At 42.9% G+C, this 16,132-nt stretch overlaps 1 protein-coding gene across 2 annotated transcripts in view; it reads right to left on the bottom strand.

Moving 5' to 3' along the window:
* The window catches only part of PLD1 (phospholipase D1), a 274,854-nt gene extending 259,130 nt beyond the window's left edge, over positions 1 to 15,724 (bottom strand). Inside the window, exon 1 of one of the 2 annotated variants that reach the window (XM_027541243.1) lies at positions 15,604 to 15,724. The gene's annotated coding sequence lies outside the window, so the exon portion shown is untranslated. The remainder of the gene's footprint in view (positions 1 to 15,603) is intronic. The other variant, XM_027541253.1, reaches the window with a different exon arrangement.
* Positions 15,725 to 16,132: the final 408 nt, after the last annotated feature.

Raw genomic sequence — 16,132 nt, 5'->3', positions numbered from 1 at the left:
CACCCTGCTTATTTAACTTATTTAACTTATATGCTTATTTAACTTATTTAACATCATGCAAAATGCCAGGGTAGATGAAGTACAAGCTGGAATCAAGATTGCTGGGAGAAGTATCAATAACCTCGGATACGCAGATGACACCACCCTTAGGGCAGAAAGTGAAGAGGAATCAAAGAGCCTCTTGATGAATGTGAAAGCAGAGAGAAAAAGTTGACTTAAAACACAACATTCAAAAAATGAAGATCATAGCATCAGGTCCCATCACTTTATGGCAAATAGTTGGGGAAACAATGGGGAACAGTGACATACTTTATTTTCTTGGGCTCCAAAATCACTGCAGATGGTGATTGCAGCCATAAAACTAAAAGACGCTTGCTCCTTGGAAGAAAAGCTAAGACCAACTTAGACAGCATATTAAAAAGTAGAGACATTACCTTGCCGACAAAGGTCCATATAGTCAAAGCTATGGTTTTCCCAGTAGTCTTGTATGGATGTGAGAGTTGGACAATAAAGAAGACTGAGCACCGAAGAATTGATGCTTTTGAACTGAGGTGTTAAAGGAGACTCCTGAGAATCCCCTGGACTGCAAGGAGATCCAACCAGTCCATCTTAAAGGAAATCAATCCTGAATATTCACTGGGAGGATTGATGCTGAAGTTGAAATTCCAATACTTTGGCCACCTGATGCAAAGAGCCAACTCATTGGAAAAGACCCTGATGCTGGGAAAGATTGAAGGCAGGAGGAGAAGGGGACAACAGAGGTTGAGATGGCTGGATGGCATCACTGAGTCAAAGGACATAAGTTTAAGCAGACTCAGGGAGATGGTGAATGACAGGGAAGCCTGGCGTGCTGTAGTACATGGGGTCGCAAAGAGAGTCAGACAGGACTGAACAACTAAACAACAACAACCCACAACTTCAATTAAAAAGAAAAAAAAAATAGAATTGGCCTGTGACTAAAACCACTCCCTAAAGTATATCTGTGTGTGTGAACTGGCACAGAAATAAGAACACCAAAAAGCACTGGATTGTAGAACAAAAGTTATTAATGAAATACAAGAGAAAATCAAAAATATTGAGAAGTAAGGGAATGAAATAGTTTTAGGATTATTTCCTCTATTTCAAGCCAGTCCAATAAACATGTTGGGATCTGCTATATGTTAGACTTTTAGGTGCTTTAAAAAGAGGTGAAATTTATATATAAATGATATTTATATTTACATACTAAGATCATGGCATCCAGTCCCATCACTTCATGGCCAACAGATGGGGAAACAATGGAAACAGCGACACACTTTATTTTCTTGCACTACAAAATCACTACAGATGATGACCGCAGTCATGAAATTAAAAGACGCTTGTTCCTTGGAAGAAAAGCTATGACAAGCCTAGACAGCATATTAAAAAGTAGAGACATTACTTTGCCAACAAAGGTCTGTATAGTCAAAGCTATGTTTTTTCCAGTAGTCATGTTTGGATGTGAGAGTTGGACTATAAAGCAGGTTAAATGCTGAAGAATTGATGCTTTTGAACTATGGTGTTGGAGAAGACTCTTTGAGAGTCCAGTGGACTGCAAGGAGATCAAATCAGGCAATTCTAAATTAGGAAATGGACCCTGAATATTCATTGAAAGGATTGATGCTGAAGCTGAGGCTCCAATACTTTGGCCACCTTATGCAAAGAGCCAACACACTGGAAAAGACCCTGATGCCGAAAAAGATTGAAGGCTGGAGGAGAAAGGGACAACAGAGGATGAGATGGCTGGATGGCATCACCGATTCAAAGGATGCGACTTTTGGCAAATTCCAGGAGATAGTAAAGTACAGGGAAGCTGTTGTGCTTCAATCCATGTGGTTGCAAAAAGTCAGACTTGACTGAGCTACTGAAAAACAAAAACAAGAGTTTAATCATGTGGTTTAGTAGAGAAAAAACCTACACATAGGAGACTGGTTGTGGGAAACAGAAAGCAGGGAGGACTGCCATGGGGATTTCTGTAACAAATTCACCGTTGAATGAGAACAATGCATTGACTAGCATTTAATTGGAGAAGGCAATGGCACCCCACTCCAGTACTCTTGCCTGGAAAATCCCATGGACGGAGGAGCCTGGTAGGCTGCAGTCCATGGCGTCGCTAGGAGTCAGACACGACTGAGCGACTTCACTTTCACTTTTCACTTTCATGCATTGAAGAAGGAAATGGCAACCCACTCCAGTGTTCTTGCCTGGAGAATCCCAGGGACAGGGGAGCCTGGTGGGCTGCCGTCTCTGGGGTCACACAGAGTCGGACACGACTGAATCGACTTAGCAGCAGTAGCAGGAGCAGCATTTAATTAAGAAAACTCTGAAGAAAATAAAAAAAGACAAAAATTGTCCCTAAATTCCTATACTTCCTAAGGAGTTTTAGGAAGAGAGCTGACTATAAATGTCCATATAAATGATGGACATTTATTTCAGCAATAATTGAAAGTAGTGAATGCAAACTCAGTATACAATGGGGGAAAGAAATGCCTTTGACCTCTACCATCCCCCCAAACACATAAATATTTACATCTTAATTTCACTCCTGCAAAAAATAATGAAAAAAAAAAACCATGATAAAATCCTAACTGGTAATTTGCCTTTTATTGCTCCAAATAATAAATGCATAAATAGGGTATTTAAAGGAAAAAGAGGAAAGATAAATATATATATATAATGTTATATATAATAACATTATATATATATAAAACTATATATATGAACAATAGTTTTCTAACATTTTAAAACAGTAGAATGTTTTTGTTTGAATAAAATCTTTAAAAAGCCAAATATAAGTAAATAACATGGTATGGGGTTATAATCCACAGTTTCAAACAAATACCATGAGTCCACACTGAGATAAATAAATAATTGAATAAATAAATAGGTGGGGATGAAAAGACACATCTTCCATACAGAAGAATTTAAAATCATTTATGCAGCTACTTGTCCCTCCCCTAAGAGGTGGAACATAACTCCCTATCTCAATAGTATGGGCTGTGCAGAGTGACTTCCTTCCAAAGAGTACAGTATTGGGTAGGAATGGGGGAGCAACTCCATAGTGAAGAAACCTTGCAAACACTGCCTTGCAAGGTGATTAAAGTGAACACCAGTAGCAGTAAGTCATGATGACGGTGTGTATTCTTGATGCAATGTAATGAGACCACTTTTGTGGTCTTCCTCTCCAATGTGATCATGAGAAAAACATCATAAACATTCTAATTGAGGGACAGTCGACAAGAAACCTTTGGACTTCCCTGGAGGCTCAGCAGTGAAGAATCTGCCTGCAAGGCAGGAGACCCAGATTCAACCCCTAGGTTGGGAAGATCCCCTGGAAAACGAAACGGTGACCCACTCCAGTATTCTTGCTGGGGAGATCCCATGGACAGAGGAGCCTGGCAGGCTACAGAGGAGGCTACAATCCATGGGGTCACAAAAGCGTTACACACGAGTTAGCGACTAAACAACCACTGCAAGACACCTATGGGATACCTAACCAGTAACCCTTTAAACATCAAGGTTATCAAAACATGGAAAATCTGAGTAAATATCATAGCCCAGAGGAACCTAAGGAGACATGACAACTAAATGTAACATGGTATCCTGGATGGGATCCCGGAATAGAAAAAGGACATTAGAGAAAACTGGGGAAATCTGAATAAAGTATGGACTTTAATAACAATACATTAGTATTGATTCATTAATTATTGCAAAAGTGCCACCCCAATATAAGATTTAATAAGAAAGGAAACCATAGTTTACCCATGTATACCATCCTCAAAATGGCTAGCCACTCCAGTATTCTTGGGCTTCCCTAATTAACCATCTGGCTCAGATGGTTAAGAATCTTCCTGCAAAACAGGAGACCTGGGTTCAATCCTTGGGTCAGAAAGATCTCCTGAAGAAGGGAATGGAAACCCACTCCAGTATTCTTGCCTGGAGAATTCCATGGACAGAAGAGCCTGGTGAGATACAGTCATAGGCTCACAAAGAGTCAAACACTGAGCAACCAACACTTTCACTTTTTCACTTCACCATCCTCGAAACTTTTCTATGAATCTGAAACACAAAGTTTACTTTTTAAAAAATAAGTATACAAAATCATGCTTTTTTCAAATGAGATACTTTTATGGAAAGCGAAGTGTAGAGAAGTTCAGAGCTTTGCTCTCTTCATCTTTTACCCTAGCTGCTGCTCCAATCCTAGAGCAGACTGAAATCACTATCATGAAAAACTGGGATGTATTATCATAACAAAATACCAGCCCACTTAGGCAGCCTAGCAGCACTGTGCTGCACGACTCAGTCCAGCCTTTAACTGACTGTATTAGACCACAAGCTCTGTGCGGGCGGAACCACATCTTCGCTGCACAAGCACATGCGGAGCACTCTGTTGGCATCAAAAGACCACTGACGAACTTACAGCACCGGTGTGAGCAGCAAACACAAGGTGATGGCTTTCACCACCAGGCCTACTGGCCTTCCTTGGCCACAGATCTGTAAAACTTACTTCCTCATTAGTCAAGTCTGTTCCCTGTGACGTCAGATAGGACAAACCTCTCCAATATGCCCTTCTGGACTCCTGAGTCTTACAGAGTGATGTATAGCCCTCTTACCCCATCACCCCACCCAACACCACCCCAATAGAACTCAAAGAGGGAGGAAAACAGGAATTTCCCCAAATCTATCAGGTTTATTTTACACTACTTTCATGTTTAATTGATCCATTTTATCACAGATTAATCACCCACAGGACAAACAGCTACAGCTCAATCAACCCTTACACGCTCTCTGCATATGAAAGGAAACATTCATATACAGGGCTACAGATTTTATTTCCCATTGGTTGGGAGTGGCCCTTGTTCCAAATGGCAGTAATATCTCAGCAATGCATCACTGTCCTAAAGGTAACATCTGTGGAATCAGGAAAGAGTGATAACAAGAACCAATAAATCACCCGGGAACTCAGGGTTCACACTAACATCACGTACTCACACAGTAGTTCAGAGAGGCATTCATTTTACAATTAGTGAGCATCTACTACATGCCAGGCAAATGCCAGCTCTCATGGAGCTTATGTTCGTATGTAGAAAACTCAGTATTTAAGACGTGAAGAAAAACTCTTAGTGATCAGTGCCGGGGTGAAAACCACCCACAGGAATAGCTAGGACAATGAGGCTATGAGCAAGGTAATGCAGACTGGGCAGGGAGGCAGGTTTGATGGTCAGGGAAAGACTTTTCAGAGAGGTGATATTTGAACCTTTCGTCATTGACCCAAATGTCAAAAAGATGCACGCCACGAAAAGACTGGGGAGAAGGCTGTTTCTGGCAGAGGGAATGGCACAATGCAAAGCCCTGAAGTGGAACCAGGTTGGTATGCTCCAGAAATAGAATCCCCCCCGCCGACCATCCCCAGAGATGGGCAACTGTAGTTCAGAAAGATGAAAACTGAGGCTGACGTGGGAACAAACCTAGCACAGTTGACTTCCCTGCTAGTCTCCAAGTACCATGCAGAGCTGTATCCTTAGGTGAGAATCTAGGCCCCAACAGATCTGAGCTCAGGGAGTCAGGCCCTTATCTGAGAAACAGGTTCATGGGGCCAAGAGGCAGACTCTGAAAGTTGTCTCACAGGAAGAGAATTTGAGGCCAAACATAAAAGTCGAGACTCTCGGGCAATGTGGCCCGGGTCCAGTAGCCCAAATGACTTGACACTACGCCGGGCACATGGAGGCCCCAGGGCTGGGCAGCAAGTGCCCACAGGGGCCAAGCAGATACATGGGAGGATCATCAGAATCCCAAAGGAACTCACACTACACTGCACCGAGTTGCCCCTCCCCGCAAGAAACCCAATTTAGTAGGTACATGACAGAACCTGGGCCTCTGAATTTAATCAAGCTCCCAGGTGATTTTGTTTAGCCAGACCTTAGAATGACTGACTGGGAGTGAGGAGAGGGCAAGCTTGCCCTGAAGGAGAAAGCTGAGTCTGAAGAATCCTATTTCTACAGACAAATAGAATCAAGGATTAAAGTGAATGCAGTTAAGGGAAAACGGACTTGGTTTAACTATATGTCCACTCATAATTTATAAAATTCATAGAAAAGAAAAAGGGAAGTAAAATTTTATAGTCTAATAAAGATTAACTTAAAAATGTATAGCAAATATCATTTAAGGAGAAGTTGAAAGTTTTCTCCTAGGAATAGGAAAAAAGATTGTCTGCTATTACTGATCACGCATGCATTCGTGCTATGTCATTTCAGTTGAGTTCAACTCTTTGCAACCCCATAGACTGTAGCCTGCCAGGCTCCTGTGTCCATGGGATTCTCAAGACAAGAATACTGGAGTGGGTTGCCATGCCCTCCTCCAGGGACCTTCCCGACTGTATTCAACACCATGATAGATGTCATATTTAATGTAATTAAACAACAACAAAAAAAAGAAAGAAAGAAATCTTATACAAGTTGGGAAGAAAAAATATAAAGTGGATGCAGCTGAGATAAAAAAAAAAGTATGAAACCACAATTATACTAGCTAATAGGAGAAGATAGTTAAGAACATTGCATAACTTGGGGTACTCCTTTACCTCCAACCACATCTCCAAACTCGAGACACTACTTTTGTTTTCAATATAATGCATTTAATGTAAGTTTAAAACCCAAACTTAGGCAATCTGTTGTTTCATAATGGCATGTTTAACAACTGGCTCATGAAATTCCTGAAAGTTTAAAACCAGCTCTCAGCATGTCAGTTCCAGTGCATCACTGGCAAAAGCTTCCGAAAAAAAAACGAAAACCAGTCCATTGCTTTTCCTCCTCTTCCCCTCTTCAGGCCTTCGTCTTCTCTTCCCTCCAGCAGACGTACAGCAATGCTTTCACATCTGCTCCGAGGAGCCCCACGGTTCCAGCTGCTAAGGGGCAGCTGCCTTTGCCAGGATGTGGGCAGGGAGGGAGACGGGGGGACACAGCTGGTTCACTGGCCCCATCTAGGAATCCTCAGGAATGGCTGTGCTTAGGGTGTTCTACATACTGGGATTTCACAGAAGAGTTCATTCAGAAAAGCGGTTCTTAGGGGCAGGGTGGGGGACAGTAACAACAGTTTTTTCCTTCAAGTGTGAAAACGGCTGGTGTAGGTTACTGACACACAGTCTACACTTATATCCATGATTCATGCAGATATGTGTTACTCACATCCCTAGAAAGCTGGCGAAGCCTGTGACGCCCTCCTGCCATTTAACGTGAAGGCAAGGAACGTGATGGGAGGCATGTTATTCCAGCACAGCACGGACTAGTTCACTCTTCCCTTGAGAGTGCACCCTACTGTTAATTCTAAATATACTTTAAAAATATACCTCCATACATACACTCGTTGGAAAAGAGAGGCAAATCATGCTTCTCCTACTATAAATAAATGCCACCCTGTGTGTGCGTGCAGACAGGTGTCTGATTCTTTGTGATCCCATGGACTGTAGCCCAGCAGGCTCCTCTATCCATGGGATTTTCCAGCAAGAATACTGGAGTGGGTTGCTATTTCCTTCTCCAGGGGATCTTCCCCACTCAGGGATTCAGAGATGTCTCTTGCATCTCCTGCTTTTGGCAGGCAGATTCTTCACCACTGTGCCATTGGTCTCCTGCATTGCAGGCGGATTCTTTACCTGCTGAGCCACCAAGGAAGCCACTTCACCACCTGCAAAGCCCAAATGCCATCCTATGTTTGTAAATTAAGAAAAAATCAAAATTTCTACCTAATGTCAAAACCTATACCGAAAAAGTATGATTATCAAAGGCATATAGCTCATTATCCCTAGTTGTAAGTAGCTCTGTTGCCTGAAGCTTTCCTATTGCTTCTCATCACTGGGGTCTCATGGAATGCCATACTTATTCAAGAATTCCTCTCAGGAAAAATTAATTTCTCCCTCATCCATATTCCCATAAGGCCCCACCTCCATGTCTCCTCCCACAGTGATTTGCTTGGCTATTTAGGGGTGTCACTCCTGCTAGCTCTGGGATGGAGTGGGGAGAGCTTTTTGAAAGAGGGGAACTAACATTTATTGTGTCATTTCTATGTTCCAGTTGTTATTTAGTTGCTAAGCTGGGTCCAACCCTTTTACAATCCCATGGACTATAGACCACCAGGCTCTTCTGTCCCTGGGATGCTCCAGGTAAGAATACTGGAGTGAGTTGCCATTTCCTTCTCCAGGGGATCTTCCCAACCCAGGGACTGAACCTGTATCTCTGCACTGGCAGGCAGATTCTTTACCACCGAGGCACCAGGAAATCCCAGGCTCTAGGCTAAATGCTTTACAGGCATTGTTTCCTCCAGTCCCCACAATAATCCTATGAGATAGGTATTATTTTTATCCCCATTCTACAGATAGGGAAACCGAGGTATAGGGGACTTTTCAGTTACTTGTCTCAGGCCACATGGTGCTCGAATCCTCAAGATCTGAATCCTAGCTCTCAGGCTCCTAGGGCAAGGACTCTGGCCATTACTCCTGGTGAGGAACTTGTGGGGCTCAACTGTGCCTGACTGTTATTTACCTTACTTGCTTTACAAGACCTGCTTTGATTCATCACTGCCCCATCACCCTACATTTCCAGACAAGACAGTGGCAGATTGGGGCTGGGACTGGGGTTAGGGTAAAAAATCTTTGCTCCATGTTCCTAGCTTCGAAATATTTAGCATCTACAAAATTCTATCAGGTGATTCTTTTTTTCCTTAAGATAATATGATTTTGGAACCCACACCTCAATCCTCTGCTACCTCCCCAATCTCCTTATTTCAAAGGACTCTTTCATCAGAATTCAGGTAGAAAATACTGCAGGAAAAGACCAATGAAATGAGTAAACTGGCTGCAAATTCAAAATGCCACAGACTGTCCACTGTGCTTCTACAAGTTTATTTCTGAAAGTAGTTAAATGGCACAGCAGAACAAATAAATAAGTAAAACATTCATTATAATAATCTTTTCTGGAAATATTTACATATTTTGAATAAAATGAATCACACCGATTCAGCTCACATCTAATTGTACACTACAATGAGCAGTGGAGATGCAAAAGTGAAAAAAACACAGTCAGTGGCCTCTCATGGGGAAGACAAGCGATAAAATAATTGAAAACCCAGTGATTCTAATATCATGCTATATGTAATATCCATTCATAAAAAAGAGTGTACACAAAAATAGACTAGGTTAGTATGAAGACCCCAAGCTGGGGTTAAGAGTTACCTGGTATCTCTTTGTCCATATGCTTTGTTGATTAGCAATGGTTTTAAGAAACAATAAGATCACTTCAAGATAAAGACTTGAATGTAAGACGTGAAACCATAAAACTCCTAGAAGAAAACATAGGCAGTATGCACTTTGACAGTGGTCTTAGCGATACCTTTCTGGATTTGTCTCCTCAGGCAAGGGAAGCAAAAGTAAAAATGAACAAGTGGGACTAAATCAAACTAAAAAGTTTCTGAACAGCAAAGGAAATTATCAACAAAATGAAAAGACAACCTACCAAATGGGAGAAGATATTTACAAACCATATATTCAATAAAGGGTTGACATCTAAAATATAAAAAGAACTCATATAACTCAACAACAAAAAAACAAACAACCCAATTTAAAAATGGGCAGAGGAGATGAATAAACATTTTTCCAAGAAGACATACAGACGGCTAATGGGCACACGAAGAAATGTTCAACATCACTAATTATTATGGAAATCCAAATCAAAACCACAATGAGGTATCACCACATGCCTGTTAGAAGGCTATGATCAAAAAGGCAAGAAATAACAAGCTGCCAAGGAAGTGGAGAAAGGGGAAGCTTCATACACTGTTGATGGGACTGTAAATTGCGGCAGCCATTTTGGGGAACAGTGTGGAGATCCCTCAAAAAATTAATTCTATAACTACTGTATGATCCAGCTATCCTATTTCTGCATAGTTAGCCAAATAATAAAAAATACTAATTAAAAAAGATATATGCACCTCTATGTTCATTACAGCATTCTTTATAATGGATATGGAGACAACCTAAGTGCCCATGAATGAATGAATGGATAAAGAAGATGCAGTATCCTCAAATTAGAAATTAATTATTAGATGCATGAACATGAGGCCTAGCATTCTAATCTGTAAATGTGAGTATCAATAATGTTGTTTGGCTTGCAAATGAGGTCATGTGTGGGAAGACAATGTAAAGGTGCATGGCATTCCTATACATGAATATTAACTGGTGGACAGTTTAACCTCTCATGCTACAATGTTACTGATCCAAATGGAGAAGTCCTGTGGAGGCCCAGGAAAACTGAAACTCCATGAGAATGTCTGGTGACTTTAACTTTAGTGACCACTAATAAGTTGGAAAACACATTTTTAAATATGCCTTTTAAATGTTGCTAAAGAGTGGATTTAAACAACTTTGTAAAATAAATGACTGTTCAAAAAAAAAAAGATGTGATAATTACAATGGAATATTGCTCAGCCAAGAAAAAGATGAAATCCTGCCTTTTGAACGTATAACTGGACCTTGAGGAAATTATGTTAAGTGAAAACAAATACTATATGATTTCACTCATTTGTGAAATATAAAACACAAACTAAAAAGCAAAAAAAAAAAAAAAAATTAAACAAACCAAACACATAGATACAGAGAACAAAGTATGAGTTGCTAGAGTGAAAGGGCTGGGGGGCGGGAGGGATGATGGGGAGGGTGAAATGGATGAAGGGGATCAAATATATGGAGATGTAACTAAAAATTTTGGTGGCTGTAGCGTATACAGGGGCTTCCCAGGTGGCACTAGCAGTAAAGAACCTGAGACGTAAAAAATGTGGGTTGGATCCCTGGGTTGGGAAGATCCCCTGAAGGAGTGCATGACAACCCACTCCAGTACTATTGCCTGGAGAATCCCATGGACAGAGGAACCTGGCAGGCTATAGGCCATAGGGTCACAAAGAGTCAGACATGACTGAAGGGATTTAGCACAGCAGAGCACAGCACAGTGTATCCAGAAGTAGAAATGGAATGCTGTACACATGAAACTTACATAATGTTATAAATCAATGCTAACTCAATAGAAAAATAATAAATAAATAATCACTTTAAGATAAACCAAAGAAAAGATCATTTTCATCTACACTTGACATTTCAAAGGGATTGTTACGCAGAATCACACGGAACCTCAAGCTTGTGTAAAGAACTGACCAAACTTTCAGCACCCTGTCTTCCCCTGTGCTGGTTCCTCTCTGCACTGGCTTCTCCCTCCCACTCCACCACCTTCCTTTTCCCATATTTATTCCTTATTCTCCTTCATCCAAATTCACTTTCTGTCTGCAAGAGCCTACTTTGGAAAAAAAAAATCACTGTTGAATACTGAACTTTGATTTTCCTGTCCTTAATATAAAGTTTGTCAATTTATGCCCTTAGAAGTCTCTCCCTCTCTCAACAAAAGAGCCGACCAGACAGAGTTATTTTTATTTCCCTGTTGCTCTTGGCTGATTTTCTTTTGTGCGTCAGAGGCTTTCAAAAGGTTCCCAACTCCAGATCCAAAAAGTGCAAAAAAATGATTGAGTACAGAATAAAATATTCCTCTCATCCAGAGGGGAGCCTGAGGTCACAGGCTGGGGAAGGAACTGGGGTTCTTGGGCCCTAAGCAGCAAGACTTTCCATGGCTTATGGTCAGCCACAAGCTTCTGTTCTGTCCACCTGGGATAAAACCCAGGCCTTCATTTGGCAGATTAGCTCTGGGATGGTCATAATGATTATTAAAATACAGAAGTGTTTCCTCTCTGATAGGCAAATACTGCCTCCCCATACACATATCCTGGCCTCCACAGACCCTTTCAGGATCCCTGTCCAAAACTCCTCATAACCAAGAGGCAAGGAGACCAGCAGAGAGTCTCTAGGACCCTGTCTCAGTGCTCACAGAGCCTGACAAAACCACACTCCACTTTAATTTCCGCTAGTGAAAAGTGTGTGCATGTGTGTGTGTGTGTGTGTGTGCAAGCGCGTGTGTGAAAGTTGCTCAGTCATGTCCCACTCTTTGCGACCCCATGGACTGTAGCCCACCAGGCTCCTCTGTCCATGGGATTTCCCAGGCAAGAATACTGGAGAGGGTTGCCATTTCCTTCTCCAGCTGAAAAATAGAGGAGTTGAATTGGTTGTCTGAGCTGCACTTCGATTGCAATTATGTCAAGTTATTTATCCCTAAGGATAAGGACAAGACAGCAATATAACAATACAAAAAAAATTGTCAGGAGGGTGCAATTTCTGGCTATATTTTTCTGATGAGACAGCAGTGCCAAAACCCTGGGTTCAAGATGCCCGCAATGGAATCCCAGCTCTGCCATAGGCTAGCTTGCTGTACCTCCAATGACTCATCTATAAAAGGGGCTGGTAGGACTATTACATACCTACTTCAAGGGGTTGTTTTGAGAATAAAATGTGCTCATGTGTGTAAAATGCTTAGAATAGTGTCTGGTGCACAGAAAGTACCTTTAAGTGTTGATTGAATACACAAATCATTTTGTATTCTGTCACAGAATGTTTGTTCAATAAATTAAAAAGTTAAGCAAGTTTCTCAACACAAAGGAAAAAAAATCAGCTATGACACTATGAAACACCTACTATACACTTTCATTAAAAAACCCAGCATTAAAACATCTGGGATACAGATTTTACACTGGCCTGTGAATTTAGGGAAACACATTGGAAGGCATTTCCACTACAGCATGAGACAGGATTTGTACCATCCCTTTTCTAATCAGAAATGTCACAGGCTTATGAGAAATTTAGGGTATGAGTTTCTCATTTTAACCCTGCAAAAACATTTATCCACACCCTGGAGGGAGAATACATTTTATTTTGTGGTGCTATGACTTAAAGAATTTAAAACATAAAACCAGGTCCTGACAGCTACAGCTCTCTTATGCACACAGTGACTCAAACTAAGAGTTTAAAGGGTCATGTCTTATGTACTGGGTCCTCTGGGTCCATCAATGTTTAGTAAACATCTAGAGTGGAAAGGAAACTGCTACACCTAGGAGCTAGCTCAATCAAAACTCCTTTTAGTTAAACGGGTGCACAACCTGAGCTCAAGCATAATTTGGAAACATGCTACAGAGCTGCTAAGGAGACAAAGGAATTTCATCTTTCTGTTAGAGATTAAGGAGAGGAAACTACCAACAACTCTAGGGAATTCCCTGGCCATCCAATGGTTAGGACTCCGCACTCTCACTGCTCAGGAGATGGGTTCAATCCCTTCTCTGGGAACTAATACTCCGCAAGCCACCGGCACAAAAAACAAACAAACAGAAAAACTCCCTGGTGGGCTGCAGTCCATGGGGTCGCGAAGAGTTGGACACAACTGAGAGACTTCACTTTCACTTTTCACTTTCATGCATTGGAGAAGGAAATGGCAACCCACTCCAGTGTTCTTGCCTGGAGAATCCCAGGGACGGGGGAGCCTGGTGGGCTGCTGTCTATGGGGTTGCAGAGTTGGACATGACTGAAGCGACTTAGCAGCAGCAGCAGCAGCAGCAAGCTTATCCTCTGGGTTTCCCAGGTGGTAAAAAACCCACCTGCCAATGCAAGAGACTTAAGAGATGAGGTTCAATCCCTGGGTCAGGAAGATCCCCTGGAGGAGGGCCGGGCAACCCACTCAAGTATTCTTGCCTGGAGAATCCCATGGACAGAGGAGCCTGACGCGCTATAGCCCATAGGGTTGCAAAGAGTTGGACACGACTGAAGCAACTTAGCACAGGAGTTTATCCTCACAGAGTAAAGTATTAGGCCTTTCTTGATGGGGATAAAATTTACTAAACACAGTCTGGTTATACTTTTTCAACTTTCTTCTTTAAAAGTGAATTTCTCTAAAAATATGAGAAGGAGCTCAAACTTCGCTTAGTGAGAAAACTAAAGCTTGTATTGTAGTCATTATCATTGAAATGTTATTAAAACTCTAAAAAAATAAAAGACTTTTGTGGAGGGATAGTTGTGATGGGAGCACAATAATATGAAAGTACTTAATGCCACTGAATTACATACTAAAAAATGGTTTAAATGAAAAATTTTATGTTATGTGTATCAAACACAATAAAAATAAAATAACATGGAAAACCCTATAAGAGTTAAAGGTAAATGAATTTTATAACAAATCATTTTTAATTAAGAAATGCACATTTAGTAATCAGACAGCTTCCAAGGAGCAGGGTCCCCCACTGCCTGGTTGTAAGGGAATCAACAAGCCTAAATACAGCACTTCTAGCCGTGGTTCCCAAATACTCTAACATCAGGTACAAACATGTTAAAGACACACCTTTCTCAAAGCCCTAACTACTCACACTTTTCATATGGATTGTGAGTTATACTAGATCCTGAGAAGACAAGCAGGGAGCTCAGACAATTAGTGAAAAGATCCTAAAACAACATTTAAAGGCTGTGTCCAAATTCAAGCTAAAAGACTGTGCCCTATTCACATGTACGTTATCATAAAACATTTAATACTGAAAGAAAATCTTATTCAAAGAGGCAGTGTGTAATTGTGGAGTCTGTTAATAGTTCAAGCTATAGATTAATTTTCATTCTTTACACTTTCATTGCGCCACCTTTAGTTAGCCATTTAACAGAGCTCAGAGGTCTGGGGATACCTGGCCTCCCCGAAGCCCTGAGAAAGCACTCAACGGGCGGTCTAAACTGTAACCGGTAGGCCTGGCAAGTAAAGTAAGGGAACTCCTCATTTCGGGGAAAAACTTAGGGATAATGAAACGCAGAAACGTTTGTGGTCCTTAAGAATCTACTTGCCTTTAGTACTTTACAAAGACAGTAAAGATAAAATACAGGCGTGGTGATAGTTCTGGACTGACTCTACAAGTTCTGAAGGGCCTCACACAATTCTATCCTAAGCTTGAAGCTCCACTTTCTTGGATCTGAGACCTAAGTCCCACATACCTGAAGCTGGAGCCCCTTTATACACACCCAGGTCCTTGGGCCCTTATTCCTGCCCCGCCCCGGCGTCATCACTTCGTGGGCGCCACAGCTGGTAGCTTTGTGGCCACACGCCCAGGACGGTGCATCTGGCGGGCTGGGCGCTCAGCCTCGGAACACAGCACTTCCTGGTTGGTTTGGGATACTGGTCCCACCGCCAGCGCCATCTCGGTCATCCCACAGCACACGAGAACCCCAGGGGCGCGAGATGACCTAGAGTCACCAGACACACTTGTACTGGGGCCTCCGCGGCGAGCTAGATGGATACACCTGCAGAAGACGCCCTCAACTTCGGCCTGGAGCCAGCGCGGCTCTGCAGTCCAGAGCCACCTGCCCCGGCAAAAGTGCGCGCCCAAGTTGACTGCGTCGACTCTGCAGGAGTCTGGGCCGAAGGCATGCACTGGAGGCCCCCGAATGCTGCCAGAGAGGCCGGTCCCGCGAGCCCTCAGGGAGCTGGTGCCCGCCGCCGACGCCGCTGCCAAGGCTGCCTCCAAGTTGGGCGGGGAACGGCCCGCTGCCGCGGGCCGTCGGGAGGAGGGACGGAAAGCGAGCGCGGCGGAAACCCGCTCCTCTGGAGCTGTGCGCGCCCCCGGCGGCGGCCGTGCGGCTCCTACCTGTGGCGTGAGGGCGGCCTCAGGAACCTGCGCGGTGGCGGCGGATTCTCGGGGCTCCGGCGCAGCTGGCACCACTGGAGGCAGGGGAGCAGGGAAGAGGCAGGGCCAGAGTGGGGACCGCGCCGTCGCCCGGAACTCCGCGCCGGGATTCGCGCTGGCCTAACAGGGGTGGGGCGAGGCGGTGCCCGGCAAGGCAAGTCTCCGCGCAGGCTGGACGCCCCCGCTGGGTACGAGGTCTCCGGCCTCTAAACCTCTTTCCTGGTCCGTGTTTCTGACTCTTTTCTCCCAAATTTTCATAATGCAACCGCATCAATCTAGGGCATGTTCACTAGCATTACTACTACTACTACTACTATTATTATTATTCTTATATCGGGCACTCTTGAGCCGCCAAGTGTGCAGGCACGGTTGTAGGAGCTTTGCCTACATAATCTTAATCTCGTGTACTGCAGTTGGTAGCCACAAATGGTCTATTTTACAACTAGGGAACAGGAACCAAAAAGTGAAACAACTTGTCAGAGGTGACACA

Source organism: Bos indicus x Bos taurus, chromosome 1, assembly GCF_003369695.1.
Source record: "Bos indicus x Bos taurus breed Angus x Brahman F1 hybrid chromosome 1, Bos_hybrid_MaternalHap_v2.0, whole genome shotgun sequence".
Taxonomy (NCBI): Eukaryota; Metazoa; Chordata; class Mammalia; order Artiodactyla; family Bovidae; genus Bos; species Bos indicus x Bos taurus.
The sequence above is the reverse complement of the archived record's forward strand: the minus strand, read 5'-3'. Positions and strand labels throughout refer to the sequence as shown.